At 47.3% G+C, this 24,898-nt stretch overlaps 1 long non-coding RNA gene across 1 annotated transcript in view; it reads left to right on the forward strand.

The window, feature by feature from the left end:
* The first annotated feature begins 227 nt into the window (after window positions 1-227).
* The window catches only part of LOC140398213 (uncharacterized), a 114,481-nt gene continuing 89,810 nt past the window's right edge, over window positions 228-24,898 (forward strand). Inside the window, exons 1-2 of the long non-coding RNA XR_011937437.1 lie at window positions 228-360; window positions 6,967-7,041. This is a non-coding gene — a long non-coding RNA (uncharacterized lncRNA). The remainder of the gene's footprint in view (window positions 361-6,966; window positions 7,042-24,898) is intronic.

A 24,898-nucleotide genomic window follows, 5' to 3' on the forward strand; every position in this document is an offset into this window, starting at 1 on the left:
CACACCACTGAGTGCAGGAAGAGGAATAACAACTATTGAATGACTGGTGCCTGGGAACGGTACTTAAGCAGAAATCAACAACTTCCAGAGAGGAAGTGAAATAAGGACTTTGAAAAATAGAAAGTTGAACATTGACAAAAGCACTGTCCAGGATTATGACCTGAATCTCACACTATGCCATGTGTAAAAACGGTGAGTCCCTGATTAACCAAACTGAACAGAGTCATAAGCACCTTGGACACTGTGTGCAGGGGAAAGTTCATTGTGAAGAAATAGAGTCTTAAGAGTTTGCTTCAAGCAGAGGATTACTTGTCTGGTACAGACACCCTTAAGAAGGTGATCAGAAGTTCATGGAAAAAGGTACAATGCGATGTTTGGACAAGGTCTCAGAAACTGTTTACGTGCTATTTCTGAAAATAATTAGGTGCAGAAATACAATGAAAAGAGTAAATGATGTAACGTTGTGCATGAGCCTCATTTCTCTCCCCTTACAGAAGCAGAGATGGGAACTAACTCAACAAAGTTAACTCTGATCTGTATGCAAAAAAACGGGCTGGATTTTCCGGTTTCCCCAGCCACTTGGCATTGCAATCTGGGCACCCTGGCACTGCCACATAGCCTGATGGCATTGTGAATGCCAGGTACCATTCTGCCCAGAACCCAATCACCCAGGGCCCCTGATCGCATGGGAGATCTCCCCAAGTGCCCTGGTGCACATTTGTGGAAACCAGTGCTAAATGGTGCCCGCTCGGCACCTCCGCGCTGACATCCAGTGCAAAACTGAGGGAATGCTGCACTGTTGGAAGTGCCGTCTTTTAGGTGCGATGTTGAACCAAGTTCCTAATTACCCTCTCAGGTGGATGTTTGTGGGATGTTATTGTGTGTAAATTGACAGTTGTATATTTCCTAAATTGCAATAGTGACTACACTTCAAATTATGTGGTCGGTATCACACTGCTGGTAACACACTGCGCACACTATGTGTAATTTAGCTGTCAAATTTCAAAAAGTACTTTATTGACTCGAAATTGGGATATTTGGTGAAAAGCAAAGAAAACTTGCATTTATTTCGCGTTTTTCATGATCACGGGTGATTCGCAGTGCTTTCCAGCCAATGAAGTACTTTTGTAGCATAGCCGCTGTTGTAATGCAGTGTTTTACATGTTTTTCAAACTTTTTTTCCCCGGGACCCACTTTTGCCAATTCGCATTCGGGATCCATGTCATGTTCGCCCAGTCCATCCTGAGTCAAGGCAGTATTTGGGACGCTAAAGCTTTCTTGCCCCAAGCAAGGGAGGGAAAGAAAATCATTTAGTTTTCCTCTGCTGGCTGGGCATCTCTCGCTGGTGCTGCCAGAAGATCCATGTGTGATGCTAAAGAAGAAAAGGAAAGTAAGTAATTATTCTGGTACTCCACCACCAAAGAAACTTCAACCCGTGCCTCAGGCTGGCTCGGTTATTCTCACTTCCCAGGTATAAGAACAAACAAAGAACAAAGAAATGTACAGCACAGGAACAGGCCCTTCGGCCCTCCAAGCCCGTGCCGACCATACTGCCCGACTAAACTACAATCTTCTACACTTCCTGGGTCCGTATCCTTCTATTCCCATCCTATTCATATATTTGTCAAGATGCCCCTTAAATGTCCCTATCGTCCCTGCCTCCACTACCTCCTCCGGTAGTGAGTTCCAGGCACCCACTACCCTCTGCGTAAAAAACTTGCCTCGTACATCTACTCTAAACTTTGCCCCTCTCACCTTAAACCTATGCCCCCTAGTAATTGACCCCTCTACCCTGGGGAAAAGCCTCTGACTATCCACTCTGTCTATGCCCCTCATAATTTTGTATACCTCTATCAGGTCGCCCCTCAACCTCCTTCGTTCCAGTGAGAACAAACCGAGTTTATTCAATCGCTCCTCATAGCTTATGCCCTCCATACCAGGCAACATTCTGGTAAATCTCTTCTGCACCCTCTCTAAAGCCTCCACATCCTTCTGGTAGTGTGGCGACCAGAATTGAACACTATACTCCAAGTGTGGCCTAACTAAGGTTCTATACAGCTGCAACATGACTTGCCAATTCTTATACTCAATGCCCCGGCCAATGAAGGCAAGCATGCCGTATGCCTTCTTGACTACCTTCTCCACCTGTGTAGCCCCTTTCAGTGATCTGTGGACCTGTACTCCTAGATCTCTTTGACTTTCAATACTCTTGAGGGTTCTACCATTCACTGTATATTCCCTACCTGCATTAGCCCTTCCAAAATGCATTACCTCACATTTGTCCAGGTTAAACTCCATCTGCCATCTCTCCGCCCAAGTCTCCAGACAATCTAAATCCTGCTGTATCCTCAGACAGTCCTCATCGCTATCCGCAATTCCACCAACCTTTGTGTCGTCTGCAAACTTACTAATCAGACCAGTTACATTTTCCTCCAAATCATTTATATATACTACAAAGAGCAAAGGTCCCAGCACTGATCCCTGTGGAACACCACTGGTCACAGCCCTCCAATTAGAAAAGCATCCCTCCATTGCTACCCTCTGCCTTCTATGGCCTAGCCAGTTCTGTATCCACCTTGCCAGTTCACCCCTGATCCCGTGTGACTTCACCTTTTGTACTAGTCTACCATGAGGGACCTTGTCAAAGGCCTTACTGAAGTCCATATAGACAACATCTACTGCCCTACCTGCATCAATCATCTTAGTGACCTCCTCGAAAAACTCTATCAAGTTAGTGAGACACGACCTCCCCTTCACAAAACCGTGCTGCCTCTCACTAATACGTCCATTTGCTTCCAAATGGGAGTAGATCCTGTCTCGAAGAATTCTCTCCAGTAATTTCCCTACCACTGAAGTAAGGCTCACCGGCCTGTAGTTCCCGGGATTATCCCTGCCACCCTTCTTAAACAGAGGAACAACATTGGCTATTCTCCAGTCCTCCGGGACATCCCCTGAAGACAGCGAGGATCCAAAGATTTCTGTCAAGGCCTCAGCAATTTCCTCTCCAGCCTCCTTCAGTATTCTGGGGTAGATCCCATCCGGCCCTGGGGACTTATCTACCTTAATATTTTTTAAGACACCCAACACCTCGTCTTTTTGGATCACAATGTGACCCAGGCTATCTACACCCCCTTCTCCAGACTCAACATCTACCAATTCCTTCTCTTTGGTGAATACTGATGCAAAGTATTCATTTAGTACCTCGCCCATTTCCTCTGGCTCCACACATAGATTCCCTTGCCTATCCTTCAGTGGGCCAACCCTTTCCCTGGCTACCCTCTTGCTTTTTATGTAAGTGTAAAAAGCCTTGGGATTTTCCTTAACCCTATTTGCCAATGACTTTTCATGACCCCTTCTAGCCCTCCTGACTCCCTGCTTAAGTTCCTTCCTACTTTCCTTATATGCCACACAGGCTTCGTCTGTTCCCAGCCTTTTAGCCCTGACAAATGCCTCCTTTTTCTTTTTGACGAGGCCTACAATATCATTCGTCATCCAAGGTTCCCGAAAATTGCCGTATTTGTCTTTCTTCCTCACAGGAACATGCCTGTCCTGTATTCCTATCAACTGACACTTGAAAGCCTCCCACATGTCAGATGTTGATTTGCCCTCAAACATCCGCCCCCAATCTATGCTCTTCAGTTCCCGCCTAATATTGTTATAATTAGCCTTCCCCCAATTTAGCACATTCATCCTCGGACCACTCTTATCCTTGTCCACCAGTACTTTAAAACTTACTGAATTGTGGTCACTGTTACCGAAATGCTCCCCTACTGAAACATCTACCACCTGGCCGGGCTCATTCCCCAATACCAGGTCCAGTACCGCCTCTTCCCTAGTTGGACTGTTTACATATTGTTTTAAGAAGCCCTCCTGGATGCTCCTTACAAACTCTGCCCCGTCTAAGCCCCTGGCACTAAGTGAGTCCCAGTCAATATTGGGGAAGTTGAAGTCTCCCATCACCACAACCCTGTTGTTTTTACTCTTTTCCAAAATCTGTCTACCTATCTGCTCCTCTATCTCCCGCTGGCTGTTGGGAGGCCTGTAGTATACCCCCAACATTGTGACTGCACCCTTCTTATTCCTGATCTCTACCCATATAGCCTCACTGCCCTCTGAGGTGTCCTCTCGCTGTATAGCTGTGATACTCTCCTGAACAAGTAGCGCAACTCCGCCTCCCCTTTTACATCCCCCTCTATCCCGCCTGAAACATCTAAATCCTGGAACGTTTAGCTGCCAATCCTGCCCTTCCCTCAACCAGGTCTCTGTAATGGCAACAACATCATAGTTCCAAGTAGTAATCCAAGCTCTAAGTTCATCTGCCTTACCCGTAATGCTCCTTGCATTAAAACATATGCACTTCATGTTGGTCCAATGACCATTGCTCAGCCCCACGATGGCCTTTTGCAAAAGAGACCACCAGGTAATTTACCAGTCGGAGTTTTCTCAAGTTAACAGGAACTCCATGGAGGATCCACGCTCCCTTCCCACCCCTTCTCCTCTTTCAAACCAAACGGCCAGAAAGAAATTTATCCATTCCTTGTGGCGATCCTTTTTGGGAAAAAAAAGGCTATTGCAAAACTCTGAGGATGAAAAACAAAACCCGAATCGGAAACGTGAGCAGAAGGTGTCGGAATTGCACAGGGCGGGTTAACCTGAAACTAATGAGGAGCAGTGCCTGGATTCAGACAGGAGTCCTGCTGCATATTCACCATTTCCTCCACCTTAAGGCAGTGCAAGACAATGGAAGCTTATCCGTCAGTGTTTTCCTCTGGGAATTATAAAGCGGGCATTTCAACTTCTGTAAGGCTGTGTCCAAAATCAGAGAAATCCAATCATTTTTATGAAACCACAGGGACAGCAGGAGGTGAAGGTGCCTTTCACTTTTAAACTTATTCCCCCAGAGGCATTAGAAAGAACAAGGTGCAGAGCTTTGGTCTGTGTCTAAGGAAAACTTTTAAAAAACATTAAAAAAAAAAATTTTGAGTACCCAATTAATTTTTTCCAATTAAGGAGCAATTTAGTGTGGCCAATCCACCTATCCTGCACATCTTTGGGCTGTGGGGATGAAACCCACGCAGACACGGGGAGAATGTGCAAACTCCACAGGGACAGTGACCCAGAGCCGGGATCGAAGCTGGGACCTCGGCGCCGTGAGGAAGCAGTGCTAACCACTGCGCCGCCGTGCTGCCCAGGTGTCGAAGGAAGTCTTGGTCCGGCTTAGCTAACTGGAGCTCTGACACCATCAAGTTGTGGAGACGAACTTCTAAAATTAGGTAAAAATCTAGATTTTGCAGATGTGTTTTCTGGATTGACTTACCCCTGCCGAGATGGGACATGAATTTTCTTCAGTATCATCATTAACATGCAGTTTCAGTGATGTTAGAAAAGTAAAGGATTACCAGTGATGCGTAACCACATAAACGCTGCTCGTTAAAAAGAATCGCTGAAATACACAATTAAAGTGTGAGTGCCTGACGGTTGCTTCCTCCCAGTCTCCACTTTGCCACTCTCCGCTGCCAGTCCTGCATTCACGGAAACATTCCAGTAGCAGACGCGGGCACCCTTTCGAGCTTCCCGTGGTCGGGAACCACTGCACGAGGACATCGACATTTAATGCAGGATTTACTGTGCAGACCTCTGAAAGCCGCCTTTGGGAAACTGTGTTCTAGGTTGATGTGTGCAGAACGCTGCGGCCCCCTTGTCACCCACCCACGACCCAACCGTGGGTCGTGACAAAGTGAAAAACACTTTTGTAATGTATGGAACTCATCAGGAAGCTCCCGCAAACATCACTGTGATGATGACCAGATAATCTAGCATTTTCTTGTGTTGTGGATTGGCTAGGACACCAGGGTTTACTCTCTCACTCCTTCTTGAAATTATGCCATGAGATCTTTTGTGTCCACCCAAGTCAGATAGGGCCTCATCCAAAAGGCATTACCTCCGATAGGCAGCACTCCCTGAGTGCTGCATAGGTGTGTCATCCTTGATTTTTCTCCTCTAGCCCAGAGTGGGGCTTAAACCCAGAACCTTGTGACTCGGAGGTGAAAGGAACTGACTTACAGTTGCAAAGTAAATGGAAATCATAGAATACCTACAGTGCAAAAGGAGACCATTCGGCCCATCGTGTCTGCACTGACCCTCTGAAAGAGCCCCATGCCGCCACCCTATTCCCATAATCCAGTAACCCCACCTAACCTTTTGGACACTAAGGGGCAATTTATCATGGCCAATTTATCTAACCTGAACATCTTTGGACTGTGGGAGGAAACCGGAGCACCCGGAGGAAATCCATGCAGACACGGGAAGAATGCGCAAACGCCACACAGTCACCCAAAGTCGGAATTGAACCCGAGTCCCTGGTGCAGTGAGGCAGCAGTGCTAACCACTGTGCCACCATGTCATCCAAGTCCTTTACATTCCTTTGAAATACAGGCTGATGGCAGCACACAGTACCCAATCCAGGTGATCATTACTTATGTGTAAGAAATTGATTGATCCAAATGTATCTGACAAATAGACATGTTTTATTTTAAAATTCATACGGACAACTATTCTTTTTAGCTGCACGTTTCGACCTCCTGAAAATATTATTAAGCGTTGTTTTAACACTGAAGTGTGTTTACTTTGGCAAGAGTGAGAGAACATATTTCAGAGAGGAGAGTGCATAGGATATTATATCAGATCAAAATGCAACATTTAATTATCGGCAGGAAATATAGGCAGGGGGTTTTCGACGTTGGTTATTTAAGTGAAACATGTTAATACCTATGGGATCAATTGGACTGTCACGAGTGTAGTACATTGCCCAGATGCCTTGGAATAATGAAAGTCACAATGAAGACTTTGGTTACTGCAGTCAGTAGGAGATTGCTTGGTGCCTGCAGATCCCAGGTGGTATTTCTATCTGGGCAATTCTCATTTGAGGCCCGTCTTATTTTTAATTGATCTTTTTCCCGTTTTTAGTGAGGCCTAAAAGGATTTGACACAGCTTGCCTCTGCCCGCATGTCAATGAATAATCATCCCTATAATTGTGATTGGTAAGTACTGTAATATAACATCTGCATGGATCACAGCGTGGACACCAATTTATTGCCTGAACAAAAGAACTCCAGCTTGCTTTTTGAGGCAATTTGGTTTTGGGAATATTAGAAATGAAACTTTGAAAATATGCCCCTGTCTTGTATTTTATCATCAAAGTGGGCACAAAGCAAAATGTAGGGAGTTAATTCTTAAGCAATGAATAGCTTTGTAAAATAAAATGATTCATTTTGATTTCATTTATTTCATGATGTAGAACTGTGTATCATGCATTCAGATTCATTTCAAAACTACTTTGGTGGGTCAGAAATGAAAGGGAATTTGAAAAAAAAAATGTTTTGAACTTTTGGCATTGTGGTTGATGCACAATTTAAAATGACTTATGCGACTCACGTGATGATATAGTGTAAGAGTCACTGCCACTTTGGTTTGTGTGAAACCCCACTATACTGCCATCATGGTCACCTCTTGTTCCAAACGAGGTTGTCAAGGGTTACATACAGATGCAAACACATCACATCTGGTCTTCCCCACCAAACAAACACAGGATAAAACCTCAGCAAGATTGTTAAGAAAGAAAAGGCCTGCATTTATGTCGAAATTGTTTTGACCATTCGACATTGCACAGTGGTTAGCAAGGTTGCTTCACTGCGCCAGGGTCCCAGGTTCGATTCCCGGCTTGGGTCGCTGTGTGGCGTCTGCACGTTCTCCCACTGTCTGCGTGGGTTTCCTCCGGGTGCTCCGGTTTCCTTCCACAAGTCACGAAAGACGTGCTGTTAGGTAATTTGGACATTCTGAATTCTCCCCCTGTGTACCCGAACAGGTGCCGGAGTGTGGCGACTAGGGGCTTTTCACAGTTACTTCATTGCAGTGTTAATGTAAGCCTACTTGTGACAATAAAGATTATTATTATCTCAAAGCGCTTCACGACCAATGAAGTAAATTTGAAGTGTAGCCACTATTTTAACAGGGAAGGCAGCAGCCAAATTGCGCACAACAATCTCTCACAAACAACAATGTGACAATGACCTAATCATCTGTTAATTCTGGGGTGTGGATTGAGGGATAAGTATTAGCCCGGACACCCCTGGTCTTCTTCGAAAGAATGCTGTGGATCTTTTGCATCTGCTCAAACTGGCGGATGGACCTGGATTTAACGTTCCATCTGAAAGCTCTGATAGAGCATGCCTCCATCGGTACAACACTGGAGTGTCAGCTTCGATGTTTTGTGCCCAAGCCCTGGGGCGGGACGTGAACATTGTGATTCAGATGTGAGAGCGCTACCAACTGAATTTAATATCGGTACATCAGTGGAATCAGGCCAGTTAGAATGAAAATTTTCATTGGCCATTTGTCCAATGGTGCCAGCTTCTTAAGGGACAAGAATGTTGGATTAGAGGCAATTTACTTCAACAGGCCTAAGTCGGAGCACTCCAGCTTTCACTTCACTGTTCAAGTCTACTGGGTTGTTCTCTTGACTTAATTCCTCTCTGCTTACAAGTCTGCAGCCTCCATTAGGTGAGAGTCTGAATGGATGTATTGTAAGGAACCTTTCAATACTCATGAGGCTAAGATGACAAGGGATGTGTTTAAGTGGTAGGATTTGATACAAGAAGAGTGTCAGTTTTCAATTTGAGAAGCAAGATGTTTCATCCAGACAGTGCCCCTTCTGCCACTTCAGTGTTTCTTAGTTTCTTTTCCAATAACACTCTGAATACTGAATATCAGCTACAGCTTTCCAAGTGAACCCTGCATCAAGCAACTGGATAAAAAGAGGTTCACATATCGTCTCACTGCTTATCTTTTTTTGTACTATCTTAGTCAGTTTACAGTGTTAGAGGAAACAACAACTTAAACAGCACCTTAAATGTGACAAATATGCTGCAAGGTGTTTCACACAGTAGGGAGGGGCAGTAGATCGCATCAACCAGGATTTGGTGGAAGAGTCTGTTGGGGTGACCTCGTTCTTCGTGTCCATTCTTCTTGTGTTAGTCTGTGGGCCCCTGGAAGCTATTCAATTACTTTGCATTACTCTCCTGTCATCAACTGATGTTCATGATGTGCACACTGCAGCAAAATGGTTAGCGGCCTCTGGCTGATCATAGAACCATGGAGTTGCGACACCACACAAGGCCAATTGGCCCATTGAATCTGCGCCTGTTCTCTATAAGAGGAAGTTCACCAGCTCTGTTCCCTTCCTTTTCTCCCATATCCCTGCAACATTTTTCTCTTCAGATTATTTAATTCTCTTTTGAAAGCCATAGTTGACTTCACTTCCACTACACTCTCTTCATTCAGACCTCTCTTCATTCACCTGAGGAAGGAGCAGCGCTCCGAAAGCTAGTGACATCGAAACAAACCTGTTGGACTTTAACCTGGTGTTGTAAGACTTCGTACTGTACTACACTCTCAGGCAGTGCATTCCAGATCCTAGCCACTTACCGCATAAAAGGTTTCCCCTCGTGTTGTCCCGGTTATTTTGTCAATTATTTGCTCAGACTCGTAATGATTTTGATCAATCTCCTCTCAGCCTTCTCTGCCCTAAGGAGCACGGACGCTTTTCCAAATCATCCCCATAATTGAAGTCTCTCATTCCTGGAACAATTCTGGCAAATCTTCTCTGCACCCGTTCCAAAACCTTAACATCCTCCCTGAAGAGTGGTACCCAGAATTGGGCGCATAGAACTGCTGCAGTGCAGAAGAAGGCCATTCGAACCATCGAATCTGCACGGACCTTCTGAACGAGGTACCCTACCTAAACCCATTCCCCTGCCTTATCCCCGTAACCCCACCCAACTTGTGCATCCCTGGACACGAAAGGGAAATTTTATCATGGTCAGTCCACCTCACCTGCACATCTTTGGATTGTGGGAGGTACCCAGAGCTCCCACAGGAAACCCACGCAGACAGTTACCCAAGGCCGGAATTGAACCTGGGTCTCTGATGCTGTGAGGCAGCAGTGCTAACCACTGCCCCACTGTGCTGCCCCTCCAGTTGTGTGCTCAGTGTTTTATAAAGGTTCACGAGAACTCGCTTGCTTCTTTACTTTATGTGCCATTTATAAATCCAAGGAATTTTTAGTTTTCTTGCCTGGAAGTATGTACACCCAATGGTAGTACCTCTACTCCTGCCCCCTCAGATCAGCACAGACTGAGAGCACTATAAATTTAATAGGGTTTGATGATTTATGTAGCCAGCTTCTTACTCCAAATGGAAAATATAGGAACTACAGCGCAGGCCGATCACTATCTAAACAAAGAGAGGACTTAGTTTTGAGCAGCGCCCTTCAGCAGAGGCTTTGGATTTTGGTTGGAAATCAAGTGGTCCAGGTTATGCTCAGGTGGGGAAGGAGTTGGGAGCTGCAAGGATGGGAGCAGCAGTCCTGGCTGGTCTTATGGACGCCACAGGAACACTTCACCTTTGCCTACACTACAAAAACCACCAGGCTTGGCTCCTTTTTGGCTAACCCATCAGTTGATGTTGGGCAGGGTACAGAGGATGTTCATGCTCTCCAGTGCTTTATGAACTTGGCTAAAGGGGCCTCGGGCTGGATTCTCCGGTCACCGACGCCGAAATCGCATTTTGCGAATGGCGGAGAATCCAAGTTTACTACAGAATCGGGGGCGGCGCCGCTTTCGCAATGCTCCGCCCCTCCATAGCGCTGGTCTCTAGGCCGAGGTCGCGACGGCGTGTGTCTCTCATGGTGTCATCCATCGGGAACTCAGCGTGGTGGCTGCGGACTCAGTCCAGCGCCACCACAATCGGGGGGGGGGGGGGAGGGCCGATCCGTGAGCAGGGGGGACATTATTCAGGGCTGGGAGAACTGTGGGGGGGGGGGGGGGTCCGGGGTGCGCGAGCTGGCCAAAGTGGGGGGCACTATTTTGCGGGCCGGGTCTGCAAGCTGCCTCCGCCCTGTTGCATGCGCGGCCTCTGCAGGCCGCCGCTGCGCGCGGCCACGGATCCGCCAGTTCTCCAGGGCGTATCGGCAGCTAGATCCGGGTGCTCTACACTGCCGCCCTGCTAGCCCCCAGCAAAATGGGGAATCGGTGGCCGTTTTGCGCCAGTTTTTTTTTGCTGTAAAACGCCACCGTTCCCACGCCGGCGTGGGGACATCGCCCCAGAAACGGAGAAACCAGCCCCTCATGTCGCGGTAGGACTCTGATTTGCACACGAGAAAGGGCCTACCGCCCAACTCCGGCTCCAGGGGTCACAGCGATGGGGAAGAGGAGACATAAGCCATCCTCTTGCATTCAAGAGTTGTTATTGCCCCCTCTTCCAATGGGCTGGAGGTCTCGAGAGCCCACCTCTTTTTCTGAAGCAGTGACCTGTTGTTTTGCTTTTGAGATGCAGACAAATGCCTATGTCGATATTTTCAGTTTTCATAGAGGATTTTCAAAATTGGCTGTGTTCCTATTCAATGTCATTCCATACTTTCATTGGATAGAGAACAGCATTTTGACAATATAATTACAACTTGGTCTCTGTTGCTATTTTTCAAAATCTCGGAAAATTAGAACCCAAATCAGAGATTCTGTCAGCTTCAGAAGGCTTTTGGTATTGTGAGGAACTTTATTAAAAATAATTCCTTGATTATGATGTAACAGCATATTTTCATTACCCGGAGGCTCTTTTCCAGTCATTTTTCTGCAAGAATGCAGAAGGAACATTAAACCTCTTCTCTTTTCATTCTCGAGTCAGAAGTGTCAGCGCGAAAAATAATTAAAGTATCAAAGGTTTAAAAGTTATGGAAAATTATTTATGATTTTAATTATTAGCAAACTAATGGGAGCTACGTGCAGCTAGAAAGCATTTCAAGCAATCATGATTTTTAAGACATTAAAAATAAACACGTTGGATTGGATTTGTTTTATTGTCACATGTACCGAGGTGCAGTGAAAAGTATTGTTCTGCGTGCAGTCCAGACAGATCATTCCATACATGAAAAAAACATAGGACACACATAGAGTGCAGAAGGAGGCCATTCGACCCATCGAGTCTGCACCGACCCTCACTTCAATCCTGTCCCCTTACCCCAATAATCCCTCCTAACCTTTTTGGATACTAAGGGCAATTTAACATGGCCAATCCACCTAACTTGCACGTCTTTGGACTGTGGGAGGAAACCGGAGCACTCGGAGGAAATCAACGCAGTCACAGGGAGAATGTGCAGACTCTGCACAGACAGTGACCCAGCAGGGAATCGAACCTGGGACCCTGGTGCTGTGAAGCCACAATGCTAACCACTATGCTACCGTGCTGCCCATTAATACATAAATACACAATGTAAATATATAGACGTAGGCATCGGGTGAAGCAAACAGGAGTGTAGTGCTACTCAGTAGAGAAGATGTGTGAAGAGAGATCCGTTCAGTCCATAAAAGAGTCATTCAGGAGGCTGGTAACAGCGAGGAAGAAACTGTTTTTGAACCCGTTAGTGCGTGTTCTCAGAGTTTTGGATCTCCTGCCCAATGGAAGAAGTTGGAAGAGTGAATAACCCGGGTGGGAGGGGTCTTTGATTATGCTGCCCGCTTTCCCAAGGCAGTGGGAGGTGTAGATGGAGTCAATGGATGGGAGGCGGGTTTGTGTGATGGACTGGGCTGTGTTCACAACTCCCTGTAGTTTCTTATGGTCTTGGGCTGAGCAGGTGCCATACCAGGCTGTGATGCAGCCCGATAGGATGATTTGTATAATGCATCTGTAGGAATTGGTAATAGTCAATGCGGACATGCCATGCCAAATGTCGTTAGTTTCCTGAGGTAGTATAGACGCTGTTGTGCTTTCTGGGTCGTAGTGTTGACGTGGGTGGACCAGGACAGACTGTTGGTGATAGGCGCACCTCTTCATTCACCTGAGGAAGGAGCTGCACTCCGAAAGCTAGTGATTCGAAACAAACCTAATGAACTTTAACCTGGTGTTGTAAGACCTGTTACTGTGCCCACCCAGTCCAACGCCGGCATCTCCACATCATGGCTACCATTGAGGTGGAATTAGGCAGCCTTAGTGATGGACTGGATATGTGGTGAGGAGATAATCTTGAGGTCAGATAGGACATTGTGGTTGTGAAGACTCTGATTCACCCTCAGACGGTTGCTAGGGAGAAGGACCAAATCAGTGGTGAGGGAGGGGTGCAGCTCTATGTCACGTATGCTACATAAGCTGCACCCACCTCAAGGCACTGAGCAACATGAGGTCCGTGTCACTCTTTTTCAAGTGGGTTTGACGCTGATGTGATTTCCCAGTGGCGCGGTGTAAGAGTGGTAGGCCTGACGAGATTTTGTCGAGCAGCTGTTTTAATGAGCATTTATGAGATGCAAATGAATGGAAATGGTGTCCATGCTGGCAGGCAGCGGCAGAACCGGCCCGCCATTAACCCGCCATGGGGGAGAGCTTCAAACTGCTTTTACGCTGCTGGGTTCCTGACTTTTCAGCTCCCGCCAGCATGGGATTCTGCCACCCCGCCCACCTCCAAGCTCACCACGGGCGGGGGGTGGCAGAAATCCACCCAATGGCTTCAGTTTTTCCAATATTTAATCTGTTCCGCCAATTCTGAACATCAATTAAGCGGTCCGGCAATTTACAGAATAATGGCGGGGTCAAGGGAGCTGGTGGTGAGGTACAGCTGGGTGTCATCAGGCCGCGTGTGCATTTGTATAAGATAGAAACACGCTCCCGACTGTGCACGCTGGCGGCATCCGGCCAACAGCGCACCCCCTCTGCCGGTTTACAGCAGCAAAGGGTGCATTCAATGGGGGCTCCATTGACAATGGCGGGACCAGTTGACCCTGCAGTTGGGTAATGGCAGCGGCCTCCGCTGCTTCGAAACACGTGGCAGGTTGTGCGGAAAATCACACCCGTGAATTGAGCCCATGCCCCTCAGAAATGTCTCAAAATATTCTGCGTTTAATGATTGGTGTGACGTGGTGTGCGAGACAACAATTGAGGTTCAAGTAAGCAAAGGGTCCAATAAAACTCAATTTTTTCGTTTTTCATTCATGGGATGTGGGTGTCGCTGGCTGCGCCAGCATTTGTTGCCCATCCCTGAGGGCATTTAAGAGTCAACCACATTGCTGTGGGTCTGGAGTCACATGTAGGCCAGACCAGGTAAGGATGCCAGCATTCCTTCCCTCAAGGGGCACTAGTGAACCAGATGGGTTTTCACGACAATCGACAATGGTTTCATGGTCATCATTAGACTTTTAATTCCAGTTTTTAAAAATTCAAATTCCACCATCTGCTCTGGTGGGATTCAAGCCCATGTCCCCAGAGCATTAACCTGGGTCTCTGGATTACTAGTCCAGTGACAATGCCACTACGTCACTGCCTCCCATTAGGAGTTAGAGCAATTCTACAAGTTAGAGCAATTCATCACTTGGTTTGGATTCTAGCCTGAATGAATGAGCCAAAATGTCTCCAGATCGTGTTGGCATCCATTTTGTGGCCTTCCTTCGTGAATATTTCATGGGCTCTACATCACTCAGTGTGTGTGGGGGTCAAACCTGGTACAGTATTCCAGGTGAGGCGGAACTTGTTTCAAGATACTTTCTCTTTCATGCAGGAACATCCTAGCAATACAACCCAATACCGGACTTGTTTTAAAATGTGAAAGCAGTGTTCAACGATGGGGAGGACCTGAAGCTTAATCTATTAATTATTAATCATAAATAAAAACTGAAAGTGCTGAATAACTCAGCAGGGCTGGCAGCATCTGTAGAGAGAGAAACGGAGCTGAAGAGGGATAGAAATGGGATGAATGATATAGTTGGAGAGGGAGGTGGGGCAGAATGCAAAGTCAGTGAGAGGTCAGGGGTGGGATTCTCCATTGGCTGACTCCGAAATCGCGAAACCCGATTAGGGGTAGAATAGGTTTTGACGCCAAAATTGTGTCATGTGAGAGTACCTTTAAGAAATGGGTGTTTATAAATGGGTGTGTATATAAGTATCTGTAGTGAGAGTACCTTTAAGAAATGGGTGTTTACTACTGCAGTGATGTCAGAGAGTGGGTGGAGCTGGGCTGTCTGTCAGCTTTTTACTTTCGTTTTATGCTGTTTGCTGCAGGGTGTGTTTTAGTTTCGTTTTCAGAGCTGGATAGCTGCAGTCACAGCCAGCAGGTGTATTAGAGTCTCTCTCTGTAATCTAAAGTCTGTAAATCGATCCTGGTGATTTAAAACTAATAACACTAGTGACTTTAACCTGATGTGCTTCTGGTAAAAGGTGTTTTAAGTCTTATGGATGTTAAAAGGAAAGCTTAAAGGATTACTTCGTGTTGTATTCTTTGGGGGTTGTATTTGAATTAATGGTTGCTAAGATGTTCACTGTATGTTTTAAAAAGGTTAACTTGAGTTCATAGAATAAACATTGTTTTGCTTTAAAAAATACGTTTCCATTTCTGCTGTACCACACCTGTAGAGTGGGCCGTGTGCTCCCCATACCACAATCTAGTAAAAGATGTGGGTCAGGTGAACTCCATGCTACACTTTGGGATTCTCTAAACCCTGGCCCATAACAATTGTGGCGAGCATTGATCTGACGCCAAATCGCAATTCTCCGTCACCTCGACAGCGACGTCAATGTGGTCCGGAACGCACATCAGTAAACACTGTTTGCATGTCATTAACGAGCCCGACCAGTATTCTCCAGGGCCTCCACGATACTCCGTGTCCGATGGGCTGAGTTCCCGAAGGCACGGTGCACGTGCGCTTTTAAAAATCGTGAAACTGGCGTCATGGCAGTTGAGGGAGAGAGAGGGGGTACTAAAAGTGTCTAGCATCGCTATAGTTTGCTGACAATTATGCCGCTGTCCCGGGGGGGGGGGTTCTGCCATGGCCGGGGGGAGTAGCAGGGGGTGACCAGGAGATGGGCTCTGGGGTCGAGGTGGATGGGCAGGGTAAACCATTGCCGCAGCCGACAAGGCAGCAGTACAATTGCGCACACTGCTAACAGCCCACTGTGAACTTAGGGCCACAGGCTGTATAGGTGCCACCCCAGGTGCCCTCTGGCCCCAGCTCACCCATCACCGGGATGAGCGCGCACAAACGCAACCAGTGCCATCTTGTTGGCTGGGATGAGTGTGCATGGGGATTGTAAGTGAATATGTGGCTGCAGCTTGTCAGCCTCCTGAGTGTCAATCATGGACCCGGCGAATCCTGCACCGTTTTCATTGGAATCGATTGTGTTCCACGCGGCACTGGTGCTAGTCCCTCCACAGTCGCTGAATCGATCCTGGTGCGGCACCAGTTTTGCTGTTATGAAAATAGACAAATCCTGCCCCGGCATCAACACTTAGTCTCAGGAACAGAAAATCCATCCCCATATCTAAGGAGAAGGTGACAAATATGTTATGGGCATAAGAAAAGGGACATTAGGGACTGAAGTGTTAATAGTGGCAACTGGGGGGCGGCACGTGGCGCAGTGGATAGCACTGTGACTAAGGCGCTGAGGACCTGGGTTCGAATCCTGGCCCTGGGTCACTGGCCGTGTGGAGTTTGCACATTCTCCCTGTGTCTGCATGGGTTTCACCCCCACAACCCAAAGATGTGCAGGTTAGGTGGATTGGCCTCGCTAAATTGCCCCTTAATTGGAAAAAAAATAATTGGGTACTCTAAAAATTTTTTTTAAAATAGTGCCAACTGTGTTAACAGGAAAACAGAAGTCAGTGCTCAGTGGGAGCAAAACTGATGCTGCAGATGGTCCCAGAACTGCTGAGCTTTTCCAGCATTTAATGTTTTTATTTCAGATTTTCGGTATCTGCAATATTTTGCTTTTATTCCACAAATGATTTGCCTTATTCACAGTAGTTATTGGAAATTATAAGTACATGGAATGAACTGCCAACAGCTGGCAACAGTGGTCTGTCTCCCAGCTGAGGAGCAAGCATTACAACATTTATAGCAGGAGAAATCTTGAGGAATAAAGAAAGGGACAACATAATTCATTAAGTAAAAGTAATGCCAAAATATACAGTGTATCTGTTTTGTGATTCAAGAAAGGAGAGCTGTCAGCCTGGGTTTCCATAATTTGGATCATCTTAATCGGAATTTATCATCAAGTATGATGACTACAGTGGTTCAGGCAGATGTGCAGTTAGATACAGGGAAGAATATTGTTCTTGTTTGTGATTTTCAATTGCAGTAATTATGATGACAGGCAGCTAGTAGCCAAGGTCAAAAACGCACAGTTGGGTTGCTGACTTTGCTTAATCTTGACAATTCTTTGTTCTCCGGATGCAAACATGAAGAATTCGCTGTGGCATTTTTATACTTACGAGGAATCCTCCCCTTATATTCATTGTACTCCTTTGTCACAACGTGAATGTTTAATCCTGTCATTTAGTCACCCTATGCACTGTGTACTATTGTATTTGGGAACTCACATTCGTGTGGGTGGCAGTGTCCAAAGCCTGCCCAATCACCGACGCTCACACCCAAAAACGGTCAGGGATGAATTTCTTACAGAATAGCAGGCTGCCAAGAGGGTGTCACATCTGTGTGTGTTTCACTTTGTATCTAGCCGCCCTATTTTGTAACTTTGCTTTCTTAAAATCTAAATCCGATTGTTTCTTCCGCTGAACAAAAGGCTAATTTTTCAGCCATTTGCTGGTGACCTAACAGCCACACCCCAGATAGGAACACTCCAAGCTCCATGTTATATTTTAAACGAACAGCAATGGTTTGATCGGGCAAGTCGCTGGAACACTATCTAACTGGAGGGTGATTGGTGGAATTCTATTTACGGTCACTGTGAATACATGCATTTTTCACCTTAATGATTTGTATCTATTGCTGTTATATTCTTAAATTACCACAAAAAGAAAAAATATAGACACACTTGTTTTCTTCAAAGCACGAAGCAAGGTTTATTCAGGAGAAGCAAGGTTTATTCAGGAGACACAAGTCTAAGGAGGAGAACTGAATCTTGCGCAAACACTCTGCTGACATCACTACAGATCACATGACGTTCCACCAGCGGGACTATGCTACTTAAATACATATTGGTTCCCTCTCTTCAAGCAATGAAATGAAGCTAACTACATTTTGTGAGGGCCACGAAGAATCCAGCACGAGTTTCAAGGATATAAAGAAATAACATTTATTTACAATAACATATATATATATACACAACAGCAGCAACCTCACTTGCTGCTTACTCCTTCCTGCTGGTTCCAAACTGGCCAGCTTTATTTATACAGGGAGTCTGCTAATGATTTCTCCGCCCCCCTCATTGGGGAAGCTCATACTCCCACAGGATTGTGGGTTTGTCATTAGTCCCCAGCCAATGGTAAGCAGGCAGGTTATAACATCCCTCCCCCCCAAAGTCCAAGGAATCCACCGAAGACCCTGGCGAAGGAGGGCGTCGGACTCGTTTTGCCGCAGGCCGCGAGGCACTGGATCGGGCGGCGTGTAACGAGACGGAGACCGGCGCTTCTGTGATGAACGGTGTAACGGTTGTACATCCATGGCCCGTGGGCCCGGGGACTCCCCCTCTGATGCGTTCTGTGTCTCCATCTCGGAGTCAGAGTCTGTTGCCTCTGTCATCTCGGCGTCTCTATCTCCGCGCGGTTCTGTAATGACCTGCGCAGGCTTTGAGTGAGGCACCAGAGGAAGATTGTGAGGACTACTTTCCATTGTCTCTGGTCTCTGCGGCTGTAGAAATGAGCTCCGGGGGCAGGGAATCTTTGGAAGGGATAGTCTTCTGGACCGAACGTGGTCTACATGTTTGCGCTGGAGACGACCCTGGGCTTGCACCTGGTAAGATATAGGGCCCGTTTTGCGAAAGATTACGCCAGGGACCCACTGGGCACCACCAGCAAAATTGCGAACGAACACTGGGTCACCGGGCGCAAACTGCTGAACAGGCCGATGCCGAGAAAAACCCTGTCCCTGCCGTTCTTGTGTGCAGCGTACTTTTGCGCCAATGTCCGGGAAAACTATACTAAGGCGGGTGCGAAATCTCCGGTCCATTAGGAGTTCTGCGGGAGCTACCCCAGTCACCGCATGGGGGGTGGTCCTATACAAAAACAAAAAGTGAGCCAGTCTCGTGTCCATTGACCTGGAAGACTGCTTCTTTAGGTCTCATTTGAATGTCTGCACTGCGTGCTCCACCAACCCATTTGAAGCCGGGTGGTAAGGGGCACCTCTAGCCATTTAGACTGGGCGTCGATTAATAAAAGGAACATGGATCCTTGAAAAGGGCCGGCAAAATCTGCATGCAAGCGTGCCCAAGGCCGCCCTGGCCATTCCCAGTGATGTAGGGGCGCGGCCGGCGGAAGCTTCTGATGCTCCTGACAAATGGAGCAGTTTTGGGCCACCTTCTCAATGTCGGAGTCGAGACCTGGCCACCAAACATAACTCCGGGCCAACATTTTCATTTTGGTCACATCTGGATGCCCATTGTGCAAGTCTCTTAGTATCAGCTCCTGTCCTTTTTCCGGGACAATCACACGCGTCCCCCACAAGAGGATGCCGTCTTCCACGCTGAATTCTGACAGCTTGGAGGAAAATGCCCGCATTTCTGACAACTTTAACTTGTTTTCTGCATTTTCAAATCTCCCCAGGGTGTCTCTCCATGTTTATTCCTCTAATCTCCTCCAATCAAAAGACTCTTCAATTCTGGCCGCTTGCACAGCTCTTTCATCACCCCAATGAAGGCAACCGATCCTACATTCAGCTGCCGAGGCTCTGAGCTCTGGAGTCCTGTTCTGAAGACTCTCTTGTCTGTTTGGCTTGCTCTCCTTTGAGGAATTCCTTGGAGCCAACCTCTTTGGTCACCCACCCCAGATGTGGCTTTGGGGCAAATTTTATTTGTTCCTATGAAGAGCCTGGGGACATTTTATTCCATTAAAGCTGCTATTTAAATGCAAGTTTATCTTGTCTTTCGTTCATCCCTTCGTGCAATCTTTAGACTTTCTGGATCTGCTGGTTTCTTATCCTGTCGACTTACTTTCATGAAGTTATTGGAGTTTTTTTCCAGTTGGAACACGTCAGTTATCTTCACAATTGCAGGTTGTCAACAACGTGGCATGAGGAACTGAAAAGGTTTATAATATGTATTCTGAGCAACAGCTGCTGAAAAGGTGTTGTACCGACTGGCCCTCCCCTTGCTAAATGGCAGACGCACAGACAAATCAGATGTATTTAAAATACAGAATGAGTTGTTCAGCAGAGATCTGAAACAATGCCTATCTACTGCCAATATCTGACCGCTCCGGAAGACATGTATCTTGCTATTGATAAACTCTTTTGATCTCTACTGGGTTTGAAGAAAGCATTTTAAAGATCAAGGTACTAATACTACGATTTCAGTAAGACAACAGCCTGCCACAGGGGGAGGACTTCTGTATTGATGAGGAAGAGTTTGCACTTTTACACTAAATGAATGTGTGTGTTCTTTATTTTTGTAATAGAATGCAAACAGAAGTTGTGAGGCTTTTACTGCATGTCGTGCTTGTTCCCAGGATCATAGAATCCCTACAGTGTAGAAGGAGGCCATTCGACCCATCGAGTCTGCACCGATCATTAGAAAGACCACCCTACACGGATCCAATCCCGCCCGATCTCTGTAACCCCACCTAACCTTTGGACACTAAGGGGCAATTTAGCATGACCAATCCGCCTAACCTGCACATCTTTGGACTGTGGGAGGAAACGGGAGCATCCGGAGGTAATCCACGCAGACACGGAGAGAATGTGCAAACTCCACACAGTCACCCAAGGTCGGCATTGAACTCGGGACTCTGGCGCTGTGAGGCAGCAGTGCTAACCACTGTGCCGCCGTGCCATCCCTTTTAACAGACGACAAACTACACTTGCTAATTTCTGTGGAAAGCACACAGCACTGTGGGTGTACCGACACCTCAGGGACTGCAGTGGCTCAAGAAGCTAGCTCACCACCACCTTCTCAAGGGCAATGAGGAGTGAGCAACAAATGCTGGCCTAGCATGAATGATAAAAAAAGGCTGGGACCTCCATTACCATTTATTTAAATATCATTAGCAGTGCTCCCGTTGCATTATCCCCTCACTTGAGGAAACCACTCCCGGGCAGCATGGTGGCACAGTGGTTAGCACTGCTGCCTCATGGCGCCGAGGTCCCAGGTTCGATCCCGGCTCTGGGTCACTGTCTGTGGAAGTTTGCACATTCTCCCCGTGTTTGTGTGAGTCTCACCCCACAACCCAAAGATGAGGTGGATTGGCCACGCTAAATTGCCCCTTAATTGGTCAAAATGAATTGGGTACTCAAGCCACCAGCCCCCCCCCCCCCCCCCCCCCCCCCCCCACCCCCTGCACCCTTCCATCTGGCTTGACGACATTACGGCAAGCTTTACAATAGATCCTGACAAACAGGGACCTGTCTGGGCACTGTCAGATTGGGGCACATCAGGAGCTGAGGGAGTTGGTGGGATGAGCTCATTCAGAGCCCGGCACAATACTTTGAAATATGGCAACAAAGCAAAGGGCTGGATTCTCTGCCTCATGATGCTGGAAATGCAACTTGTGATTGCACGGAGATTCGGGAGTCCAGCAAATATTGAGGTTCGTGCCCTGCGTCCATTTGGGCGCCAAGCTCTGGCTCCTCCCTGGTGGTGAAAATAAGGTGCGCCCCACGCTGGCAGTGCAATGCAAAACCGCATTTGCATTCATTTACATGTGATTAGCGGCTTGGACACTTCAAGCTCCGCCCTTCTACGATGCTCCACCCCGCTTGGGCCTACATCTCACGGGGGCAAATTATTAGAAGTATTTACAGACGGGGACTGGTCGCTGTGGCTACGGAGGGGGAGCCCGAGGCTGTAAAAACACTGAAAATTCATTGAAAACTGTCGGGCCTGCTGGGGGATGGCTGTCGGTCACCAGTGACCCACCCCTAGAACATAGAACATACAGTGCAGAAAGAGGCCATTCGGCCCATCGAGTCTGCACCGACCCACCCAAGCCCTCACTTCCACCCTATCCACGCAACCCAATAACCCCTCCAAACCTTTTTGGTCACTAAGGGCAATTTATCATGGCCAATCGACCTAACCTGCACGTCTATGGACTGTGGGAGGAAACCGGAGCACCCGGAGGAAACACACGCAGACACGGGGAAAACGTACCAGCCTCCCCGAACAGGCGCCTGAATGTGGCGACTAGGGGCTTTTCACAGTAACTTAATTGAAGCCTACTCGTGACAATAAGCGATTTTCATTTCATTTCACGTGCAGACTCCGCACAGACAGTGACCCAGCGGGGAATCGAACCTGGGTACCTGAGGTCTCCTCCTGGTGAGGCCGGCAGCACTGATTCGAGGAGAACAGACTTGAGTCTGCGGCCCATCCTGGGGAAGAGGGTGTCCCTCCGTTCCTCACTGGCATGGAGCTGTGGGCCTATCTCGGACTCCTGACCTCGGGGGTCATGGCTTCTCTGAGCCACCTTTGTGGCTACAGTGAGTGTGTGGTAAGTGGAGTATTTAAAAGCAGCTCCAGCCATCAATCTCTTTGATGTTAACTCAGGCTCCAGCGGTTAGAACGCCCACTGTGCCGGGAATTGATCTCAATTCACGCCGAGTGCTGGCCCATTTGTATGTCCTGACTCTTTTACTGAATAACGCTCCCAACGCAAACCACACACAAGTCAGTCCTGACGACAACACTTGAGGCTGAATTCTCCACGTCGTGCCACCGGTAGCGGGTTTCCCGATGAGATGGAGAATCCGGCGTAATGAAGAAAACAGGATTGGCGCCCGGCATGGATCCATTTCCGATGCTCCAGCTCCCCCCACTGGCGCCGGGATCGAGGTACACGCCCTGCCCTAGTGGGAGGATGAAAATGGGTCGTTAAGACCCATTTGCATCCACTTAACAGACTGGGCACCATATTCTCCTGGCCCGCGTTTTTCTCCGGTCTTCTGGGCCTGGAATCATGTGGGCGAGGATCACTGCTAGTCCTGACATATGTGGCCCTGAACCGGTGGTCCTCGCGGTGGGCCAAGGGATAACTATTTAAGGGAGTTGCCCCCAAAGTCCACCTGAGGGCCACCCACGCCCCCACAATGCAAGACCTGCCCACCACATCTCCACCAGAACCCCCTCCCCATGAACTACCCCCTACCAGAGACCCCCTAAATAAAGAGACCCCCGTGACTCTCTAAATAAAAAGACGCAGCCCAGGGACCCCCTAAATAAAGAGACTCCGCACAGAGACCTCCTAAATATGGAGACCCCCCACAAACCCCACAGAAAAGAGACTCCTGTCAGGAAGCCCCCCCAGAAAAGTGACCACTCTCAGGAAGCTCCCAAAAGACTGGCCCCTGTCTGGAAGCTAGAGAGTGGTCCAGCCAGAGGCAGTGAAAACCATCACTGCTTTAACACTCACCTGGGCAATACACCTGCCGACTCAGAGGAAGCAGCACCGGTCAATTCCTGGAAAGAGAAAACGTGTCAACTATGTTTAAACCCCCTCAGATCATTGATCTGAAAGCCTTTCATTCATTTCTCTTTGATACTGATTTTACAAGGCTGTGATTGATAGCATCCACTCTCGCCCAGCTGCCAGCATTGTTCCATTCATCTCCTTTCACAGTTGAGTATCTCTGAAGTGGTCTAACCGCAATGCTTATAAACGTCACGCGTTGATCGACAGCTCCTGGACCACTTCAGACAGAATTAAGTACTTTCCAATCACCTCTCTTCATGGTTGAGTGACTTTGAAGTTGTCAGCTAGGAATTGACAGCACTTAACTCTGTTTGAAGTGCATAGCACATGGATATACAGTCCAAATACAAAGATGTCTTGTTAGTTCTCTCCCAGATCCTATAGGACAGCAGGAGTCAACTTCCAAAAGAAGTAGGCAACGAGAGGAAATGATGAAACTACTGAATCACAATAGAGAGTCTGCGTAAAACTGAATTGCCAACACAGAACTTACCAATTCGACGATAACATTTAGATTTTGTATTGTGGACTAATTGGCAAAAATAGAAAACATTACTGAAATGAAAAAGAAGGAAAAAGATGCACTCGAAATGACCGGATTATCTGATTTTGTGTGTTCTCTGAGGGATAAATATTGACCTGGACACTGTGGATAACTCTCCTGCCCTTCTTCAAAATAATTCCCTGGGATCTTTTACATCCACCTGTAGCCATCTGGGATGGCCACGTCCCGATTACAAAATGGACACTTGCAAAGAATGCAGGGAAAATTGGACAATGCTAAGAAACAAGCAGGTGCAAGCTCTATCTATTGATTAGAACCTTAAACTCTCAGACAGGACAGAAACTACCAAACAATCCACATACTAATGAGCCATCTCTGGGGACAAAACGGAAACATTTAGATACACAATGTTAGGACAGACTCCCCGGTGCTAGAAGAAGCTAAGACAAAGCAGACTGACAGCCAGTAGGACACGCCCAGCGATCAGGGAACCACCCCTCTATTGGAGGAAAATCGATACAGATGATTTGGAAAGATCCAATTAGTTGAGGCCAAGTTCAAGGCCCGCCCAAAAGCGCGCAAAGCCCTTTTTAGTATAAAAGGTATCCCCCAAGGGAGAATCGCCCTCCTTTGGCTTTGGCTCTCACCGAAGAGAGAGACTTGCCTAGCAGCTGCACCAGACCAAGTAAGTTCCAAGTCAACGCACGCTACGAGATAGATGCTCCTAGTTGCTACCCTGTAAACAGCTCAACCCAGCAGCCTCGGAACCGAGCAACGGCCATTGTTCCTCTGACTGAGTGGGCACCCGAAGCTAAGTATAGGCTTCAGTAATAGTGGTAGTTTAGTTTGTAGAGTTTATGCATGAGTAGATTTGACTGTGTGTAAATAAATGAGCATTGCTTTTGAACTTACTAACTGGTGTATCGAGTCATTGATCAGTATT

Source organism: Scyliorhinus torazame, chromosome 21 (assembly GCF_047496885.1).
Source record: "Scyliorhinus torazame isolate Kashiwa2021f chromosome 21, sScyTor2.1, whole genome shotgun sequence".
Taxonomy (NCBI): domain Eukaryota; kingdom Metazoa; phylum Chordata; class Chondrichthyes; order Carcharhiniformes; family Scyliorhinidae; genus Scyliorhinus; species Scyliorhinus torazame.